Source organism: Vigna unguiculata, chromosome 4 (assembly GCF_037176805.1).
Source record: "Vigna unguiculata cultivar grain cowpea cultivar isolate G323 ecotype 2 chromosome 4, ASM3717680v1, whole genome shotgun sequence".
NCBI classification, from domain to species: Eukaryota; Viridiplantae; Streptophyta; class Magnoliopsida; order Fabales; family Fabaceae; genus Vigna; species Vigna unguiculata.
The window spans coordinates 9,463,649-9,471,327 of record NC_140795.1 but is presented as its reverse complement, the minus strand read 5'-3'; the positions used below and the strand labels follow the sequence as shown (position 1 = coordinate 9,471,327).

General features: G+C 32.8%; 1 pseudogene; it reads right to left on the bottom strand.

Moving 5' to 3' along the window:
• Positions 1 to 3,855: 3,855 nt before the first annotated feature.
• Positions 3,856 to 6,345, bottom strand: LOC146886747 (uncharacterized; annotated as a pseudogene).
• Positions 6,346 to 7,679: the final 1,334 nt, after the last annotated feature.

Below are 7,679 nucleotides of genomic sequence, written 5' to 3'. Positions count from 1 at the left end.
CAGAGGGTTTTGTGAGTCTGGCTTTGGTGAGTCAGAGTAAAAGGATTACTCTCGGCCATAAGTCTTTGACATGAGCTTAGCAAAAGTGCCCTTACCGGGTTTTGGTGAATAGGTAAGGGTTGTTGCTTGTAAGTCTTAGGGAAAAGCAGGGGAAAGGCCTTTCCCAAGAGGTGTTGTTGCGTAAGAAAGTTAGAGTGATTATTTATGAGAGAATGGCATACTGTTGGATATTACTTAGTGGTAATATATTGGTGATGATATGTTTTGCTTTTAGGAACAAGTTTCATGTTGTTATCTTTGTTGAATTATGTATATGTTGGGATTCAACTAGGAGAGTTTAATGTTGGTAATATGTGATTATGTGATTACTTTAGTTATTTTTTCGTTTGATAAATTTCAATAGGTTAAATTATTCTAGAGGTCTCCATTTTAGTAGCGAAATCTCAAGTAACTCCCCTCATTTTTATTTGATGCAACTGAGTCCTTATTTTGGAAAATTCATTGCAATCAAGTCTTTTCCTTTAATAGTACAATAACGGTGTTAACTATGTGCCACATGTCAGCACGTGGTTTTTTTTATAATTTTTTTAAAAAAATAAAAAAAAATGCCATGTGTCAATCTTACATTGTGCCACGTGGCAAACATAGTGTGATGTGGCAATGGCAGTATCACGTGTGTACTACTAACGGAAAGGACCTAATTGCAACAAATTTTCCAAAATAGGAACTCAATTGAGTCAAATAAAAATGAAAGGATCTACTTGAGATTTCTCTACAAGAATGGGGCCCTCTGGAATGATTTAACCATTTAAATAATAATATGGATTTGCCATGGGTTCTTTGTCTATTGGTTATGTAAACTCATAACGGAGGGGTGGTGGGTTCTTCTTCAACTTGTGGACTTGGTGCCTGAACCTGGGTCTATTGTGATCGTTCACATTTTTCTTTCAAATCGATCTTGGTAGTGTTCATTTAGGGGTTCCTTTGAGTAGCCATGCAGTTTTAGTTGTTTGAGTCTCGCTAATTGGTCTTTTGAAATCCCTAGCATGCACATAAAGGTCCCCTCTGTTGCAGTGCATGGTCTGTTTTCTTGTGGTGGTTTTGTGAAAAGGTAGTTTTGTGCCATTAACTAGATCACATCACGTTTTGGTGCAGCCTTCTTGTTTCCAACTTCGTCTTGGAGTAGTTGTAGTGGGTTTAAATCTTTTAACCATTGGCTCATTATTTTACTCTTTCTTTTCCTTTCATGTTTCACATTTTAACACAGTCATTACTTAAATTTCATTTCATGTTGTTTTTTAGAGGCCAAATCTCTTCTTTCATTTTTGAATTACCATGCAGCATTTTTATGTAAATACATGGTGGCTTAAGTGTCTCACTTTTAAATCTTGGTATAGTTGGTGTTGCAGTCATTGTTTAGTTGATAGGCATAATACTTTTCCTTTTCCTTTTTCTTATGTTGGTAATTTTGATTTGACATTAGCATAATTTTGGACAACTTTTGGGTTCTTTTCTTATTTCTTTATTTTTCTTTACGTTGTGGTGCTTGGGAATCATGTTTTTAAAGAAATCACATGTTAGAGTGGTGTGTTATTATGTTATTGAACTTTATTCTTCTGTGTGATGTGGTGGTATGTATTAGGTTGGAAATTTATAATCCTTATATTTGTGCATGTTGAGAGTGTGATTGTGATTGTGATTATGATTATGATGCTTAAGTATTGTACTTGGATGTGACTTATTTGAAAAGTATTATATTTACAAAAATCTTTTATCTATCATTGGTTACGTTAACTTACCCTTATTTGGTTGTTTTGTGTATTTGCTCTGTGTGTGATGATCGTATAATGTATGTGTGATTAAATTATGAGAGTGAAATGTAAAATGAATTGGTGTAGTGGGAGTATGATCCATTAATAGTAATTTTAAGCATATGAAAATAGTGTATTGGTGGGGAAATTGAGAGGTTCGGATGTAACGCAGCGGTCAGAGTTCTCGCAGGTGCATGACAGTATTCTGAGTTTCCCAGAACTGATGCATCGCTTGGCGGTAGGCTAGGTGCCGCCAGGCGCCAATGTAGAGTGAATGGTTTTACAAGTTTTATTGGGATAAAATTGTGAAACTAGATCTTGTTTGTAGATGGAATTAGTTAGGAAACTATTTATGGTTATTGGGCCAAGGTGTAGAAGGGAAATTGTGAGTAATAATATGATTTAATATAGGTATTAATTGTGAAATGTGAGATTGAGAAATTGAGGGTAAGCTACTGCAATAATTGCGGTAGTATTTGGAGGACTAGAAATGATGCAATGAGGGTCTAGATTCGTTATGACCGCGTATTCTTAGTATGAATTTGTAAAGGATATGGGATGGTTGATGAACGTGAATGAGTAAGTGGCATACTAAGGAATAAGGCATGTGCGATGGCACATGGTTTGGTATTACAAAGTATATTAGGGACCAGCACAAAAAATAATGAAGGTGCTCGTAGAGGTATTGTGTGTAGGCTGTATAGATTCAGATTTTGGTATTGATAAGGAAGGATTGTGGGTAAATCTAGTAATGAGAAAAGGAGGTAAGGTGAGTGTAGAGTAACCTCAAGTCTACATATGATTCAACGTATTGTGACACTTTAGACTAAGGGTAAATGTGAGTGGTATAGGAACATTCACTTCTAGACAATTTAAAAACTAGTATTGTGCAATTACTGATATGATGCCTAGCGGGGAGGGAGGTCCCGCTAGGCGATAGTTATAATAACAAGGGGTATTGGTGTGAGTGGCGCCTAGCGGCAAGGGGTACTCCGCCAAGCAGTATTAGCAATGTCAGTGGCATCAAAGGCGCGAAGTGCCTGGCGGCATGTGTCCCCCGCCAAGCGGTCTGGAAGCATTGTGCGCTTGGCGCATAGTGTGTTGTGCCAGGCGGTACCAAAAAGCAACAGAGCCTTGCTTGCTTTGATGTATGTGCTCTACAAGGCTTCTAGGATACCTTGGCTCGGAACGTATCCCTTGAGTTGAACACAGAATAGGGGTTAAGCACGTGGCATTCCTTGAGTTGAGCTCGGAATGGCATCCCTCAAGTTGAGCTTCGGATGGCAGATGAACACGAGGAACTCTTGAGTTGAGCTCGGGTTGGCGAGTGTTACAAGCGAGAGTGTGCTGGTTGTGGCACTACAAAAAATCATGTAAGTTGTGGTGTTTATTTCTGTATATTACGACGTTTTCAAACGTCATTATTTATGCGTGCGACGCTTTTCAAAAATATCGTAATTCCTGCTGCCACAAAATATAATATGGCGTTTTCATGTCAAACGCCGCTACAAACGTCACTTTATACATTGTAAATAACGACAATTAAAAATGATGTTATTTACTTCTTGAAAAATAAATCCAATGAAAATAGTGACACTTGAAAATGTCATAATTCAAATTATATTATGACATTTATAAATGTCACTATAAAAAAAATTAATAAAATATTTTATTATTTATTATTATCCACTATATTTATAATTTCATAATTGAGTAATATTGTATTATTATTATTATTATCCATTTATATTTATATTTTCATATTTCAATAATGTTTTATTATTATTATTATTATTATCCACCTATATTTAATATTTATAATTCAACATATTTTTTCTTTAATAATGACAAGTTAAATTATGAAAAAAATTATAAAACTCTATAAGAAAATATGCTAGAATACAAATAAAATGAACAAAAGAAGAAATTTCATTCATTGTGAAACAATTTCAAAGTGTTAAAGAGTTAAAAGATCCAAACATAAAATAGACAATACTAAAAGTCATTTTGAAATCGGAATACAATTATACTTTTAAACATAATCCTAATTTGTTTCGTTTCCACCACTTGATCGTACTACATCATTTGGAGACAATGCACTACTTTGAATATCATGTGCATTCAATGAATAAGAAATATAAGTAATTGAATAATTTTAAAATAGAAATACAATAAAATTAATTAATTTTCTTAAGTAAATTATAATACCTCGTTACCAGATGGATGTACCAAAGCAGCAACCATTGCAGCAAGAGGTTCAGGAATATCTTCTCTAGAAGCAACGTAGGCAAGCACTTTTTGCATTTGCTTCATTTGATTCTTAACAATTGCAAGCTCACTTTCCATCTTTACAAACTTGTCATCCATATTTGATGAAGTTCCACTAGAGGAAGCAAAGTTGATTCCACTTAATCTTGCAGTTGGGCATTGCTTGAAAGCAAGTGTAGGACAAGCTCCAAAAGAAAGACCTCTAACCCGACCTCGATATTCTTTTCCAAATATAACACCAATCGAATCATTTGGAGATATATCTGATGCAATTTCTGGATTTTTCAACATCAAATCATCAATTTTTTCCTACATAAAAACGACAAACATCATCATTTCATAAATTTCCTGCTTATTAAGAAAGTTAGATTTTTCTTGATATATGTCAAGTTTTGTTAAAGTCGTGACCCATATTCTGACGTGATTAATAGAAATACTCTTACCATTCTAAGTTTTTTATATAGATAAATTTAAAATTGCATGCTGATTTCTAAAAATTCTGATAAATATGTAGATCTACAAGTGTATCTAGATCTATATTATACAAGTTAACATTAAGCATTAATTGATTTGAGACATTACAACTACAACATAATTATGTTGAGAGCGTTGTTTTAAAAAAATAAATTGTGAGATCAACCTAGACCGTAAAGAACTAGTGGTCCATTCTACCACCAATGTAGTTGCCTAATAAATTCAAGATTCCAGTAGTGAACAATATTCCAACAATTAATTGATTGTGGTTGAATGTAGTGATTAAGATTCCAGCAGAAAAAATAGAGTATATATAAAGTAGTGAAAAAATTCCAGCAGCACAACAAACCTTATATAGTGCAGTTAACAAGATTCCAGCAATGAACAAAGCATATATAATGCATTAAACAAAGTTCAACAGCAGAACAAACCATATATAGTCCAATGAACAGAAGTCCAACATGCATAACAAACCATATATACTGTAGTGAACAGTATTCAAGCGACCAGAAAAACCATATATATGTAGTGAACCAATTTTCAAAACAGACCAAACAACACCTTTTATATATAAGACATAAAAAACTTATACACAAAAATTGCATAACTCAATTCACTGAATAAACTTACCCCAATCTCCATAGCCTCGTCATTCATATATGTGCCATTTTTTTCTCTTATGAGTTATCTTCCACATTTCAGCTCTACCAATACTTCTACCGGTCCCTATTTTCTATGTATTTCAAGAAAAAAATTATAAGCTAAAGAAATCATTGCATAACCAATATGAATATCATTATTAAGAATTGAATAAGTAAAAAATTACCAAATGATCCCTTCTTCTTGACAAAGACATAGCACCACCAGTATGAGGAATAATTTGTTTTTTCCTAATATATTTATTTCTATTACACAATTCCTACAAATAAAAAATGAGATCAAATTTTTTGAAAGTTCAAATTAAGCTTATTTAAATATACTAAATATACCACTGGCGAAGGCTTGAGGCGATAATCAACAGCCCATTGATCCATACTGACATTCTCTGGATAATTCTTAATGAGCTCATTTATACTCATAAGTGGGTCATAAAATTCATTCCAGAGTTTGCATTTGTACTCCCTCCACAGTTTCCCAATTTTAAACATAACATCTCTTTTTGCCAAGTCTTCATTTATCTTGAAACAAAATCGAGTCTTAAAATATAAAATATAAAACACAAATATGTTAGTTCAAATTTATATCCAATAAAAGAAAAAACATAATAGATGTCTAAGAAATGTTCAATTACCTTTAGTGCACTTTCCCACACATTATCCTTATAGTTGTCTGGCATTGCAGACCATCTCTCAAAACTTATAGGGAACAATATATGATTTGTTGCTAGCAGCCCACACACTCCGGAAAGTAAACCAGATGCTTCACCAATTGGTTGATATTTATCATCATAATTTACCACCACACATAGTCCATTTAGATTTTGACTAACTCCATGCTCATCTATAAAATTTAAATACATTAATTAGAAATTAATATATGAAAATAAAAAAAATATTAAATTTACCTATAGCTTCTACAAACCAATAGTGGTTTGACTGCTTTATTTTTTGGATCTACTCTTTGTGTTTGAGATTCAGAAGTGGCATGAACAAAATCTAAATTTAGGGCAGATTGAGAAGTGTACAAGTGAATTATAAACTAAGAAATTTTTTCCATAATCTGATCAAGGTTTGTTAGCATTAATCTATATATTTATACTGATTTAGCATAAATTACATTGTTTTGAAACCATGAATACTTTGTAGTAAAAGAGTTAAAGTGCAGCAGGGAATATAAACATGACTTGTCTGGCTCCTAACGAAGTGAGTAAAAGGTGAGGGAATCTAGCTTTAACCTTCCACATGACAAAAATTAAGATTAATCACATAGACTTTTTGTTCATGAAGAAAAAAATTAGTTCTGGTGAAGATGAGTAACATTGACAATTTTTGGCTTCATCATACACCCATGACACCCAGAACCACAGAAAAGGCACACAACATTCTGTAAATTAACCCACATGCACCACATATAAATAGTAAAGTCAATTATACACATAGATACCACTCTCTTTGTTTAAGCAAAAAAAAAATACATTGAACATAGAAAACCAGAGGCAGGGAATATGTGGACCTCATTCTTTTTTTTTTCTTTATTAGTAATGACACAGAATCTGGCTTTATGAAATCAATATGAAATTACCGTGATAAGATAATCAGCTCCAAGTGTAGAAAATTTAGACTTTGACAGCACCGATTGCTTCTTGAATACCTCACAACCCTTAGTTAAGTCACCATTTTACCTGCATCAAAAATAAAATTTATGGTTACCTTAAATTATCAACATTTAACCTCTCACATGACTTGTCAAAATAGTTGGTGTTAATGAATCTTTTCCATTAAAATTATAAAGAACTTACATGCATTTTTATATAATTTCAAACTTTTAAAAAAGAATGGCTTGATAGAATCGTGAAACTACAATGGATAGTTTAGGATAGCTTGACATAATGATGTTATAAATGATTTGAAAACAGAGGAAGATTCATCTAAAGTAAAAACCATAAAATACCTTGATATGACCCTTAGTGTTATGTGTCTATAAAATGATATTCATTCTCTTAAAATTTCGCATCTATACAAAATCTTGGGCTAGAGTGTAGAGACTTGGGGAAAAGTACAATGAAAAGTGCTAGAATTATAGTTTTGATGATAATTATGATGTCTTTTGTTCAAATTCTATAGGCAAACCAACTCTCGTGTATTCAATTATGTGTTGTTGAATGTTTACCAAATCAAATTCATTATTATCAATCTTTTATAGCCTGTACTAAACGATGTCCACCAAACACTGGTGCCTCCAATTGTGTTAATATGTATATATACCTACATCCTTTTTATTCACAACCTCACAAATTTCTTATTGATTGTATTTTTTTTCTGCTGCCGTATTCATACGATGGGTGTGGAAATTATATTCACATAAATACAAAAGTAAGTTAATGAAACATATATCTTCTAATTCTACTTCCGTGAGATACCAAACGCTGTCAGATTTACTTCCGTAAGACAGTCCAATTAACATAAC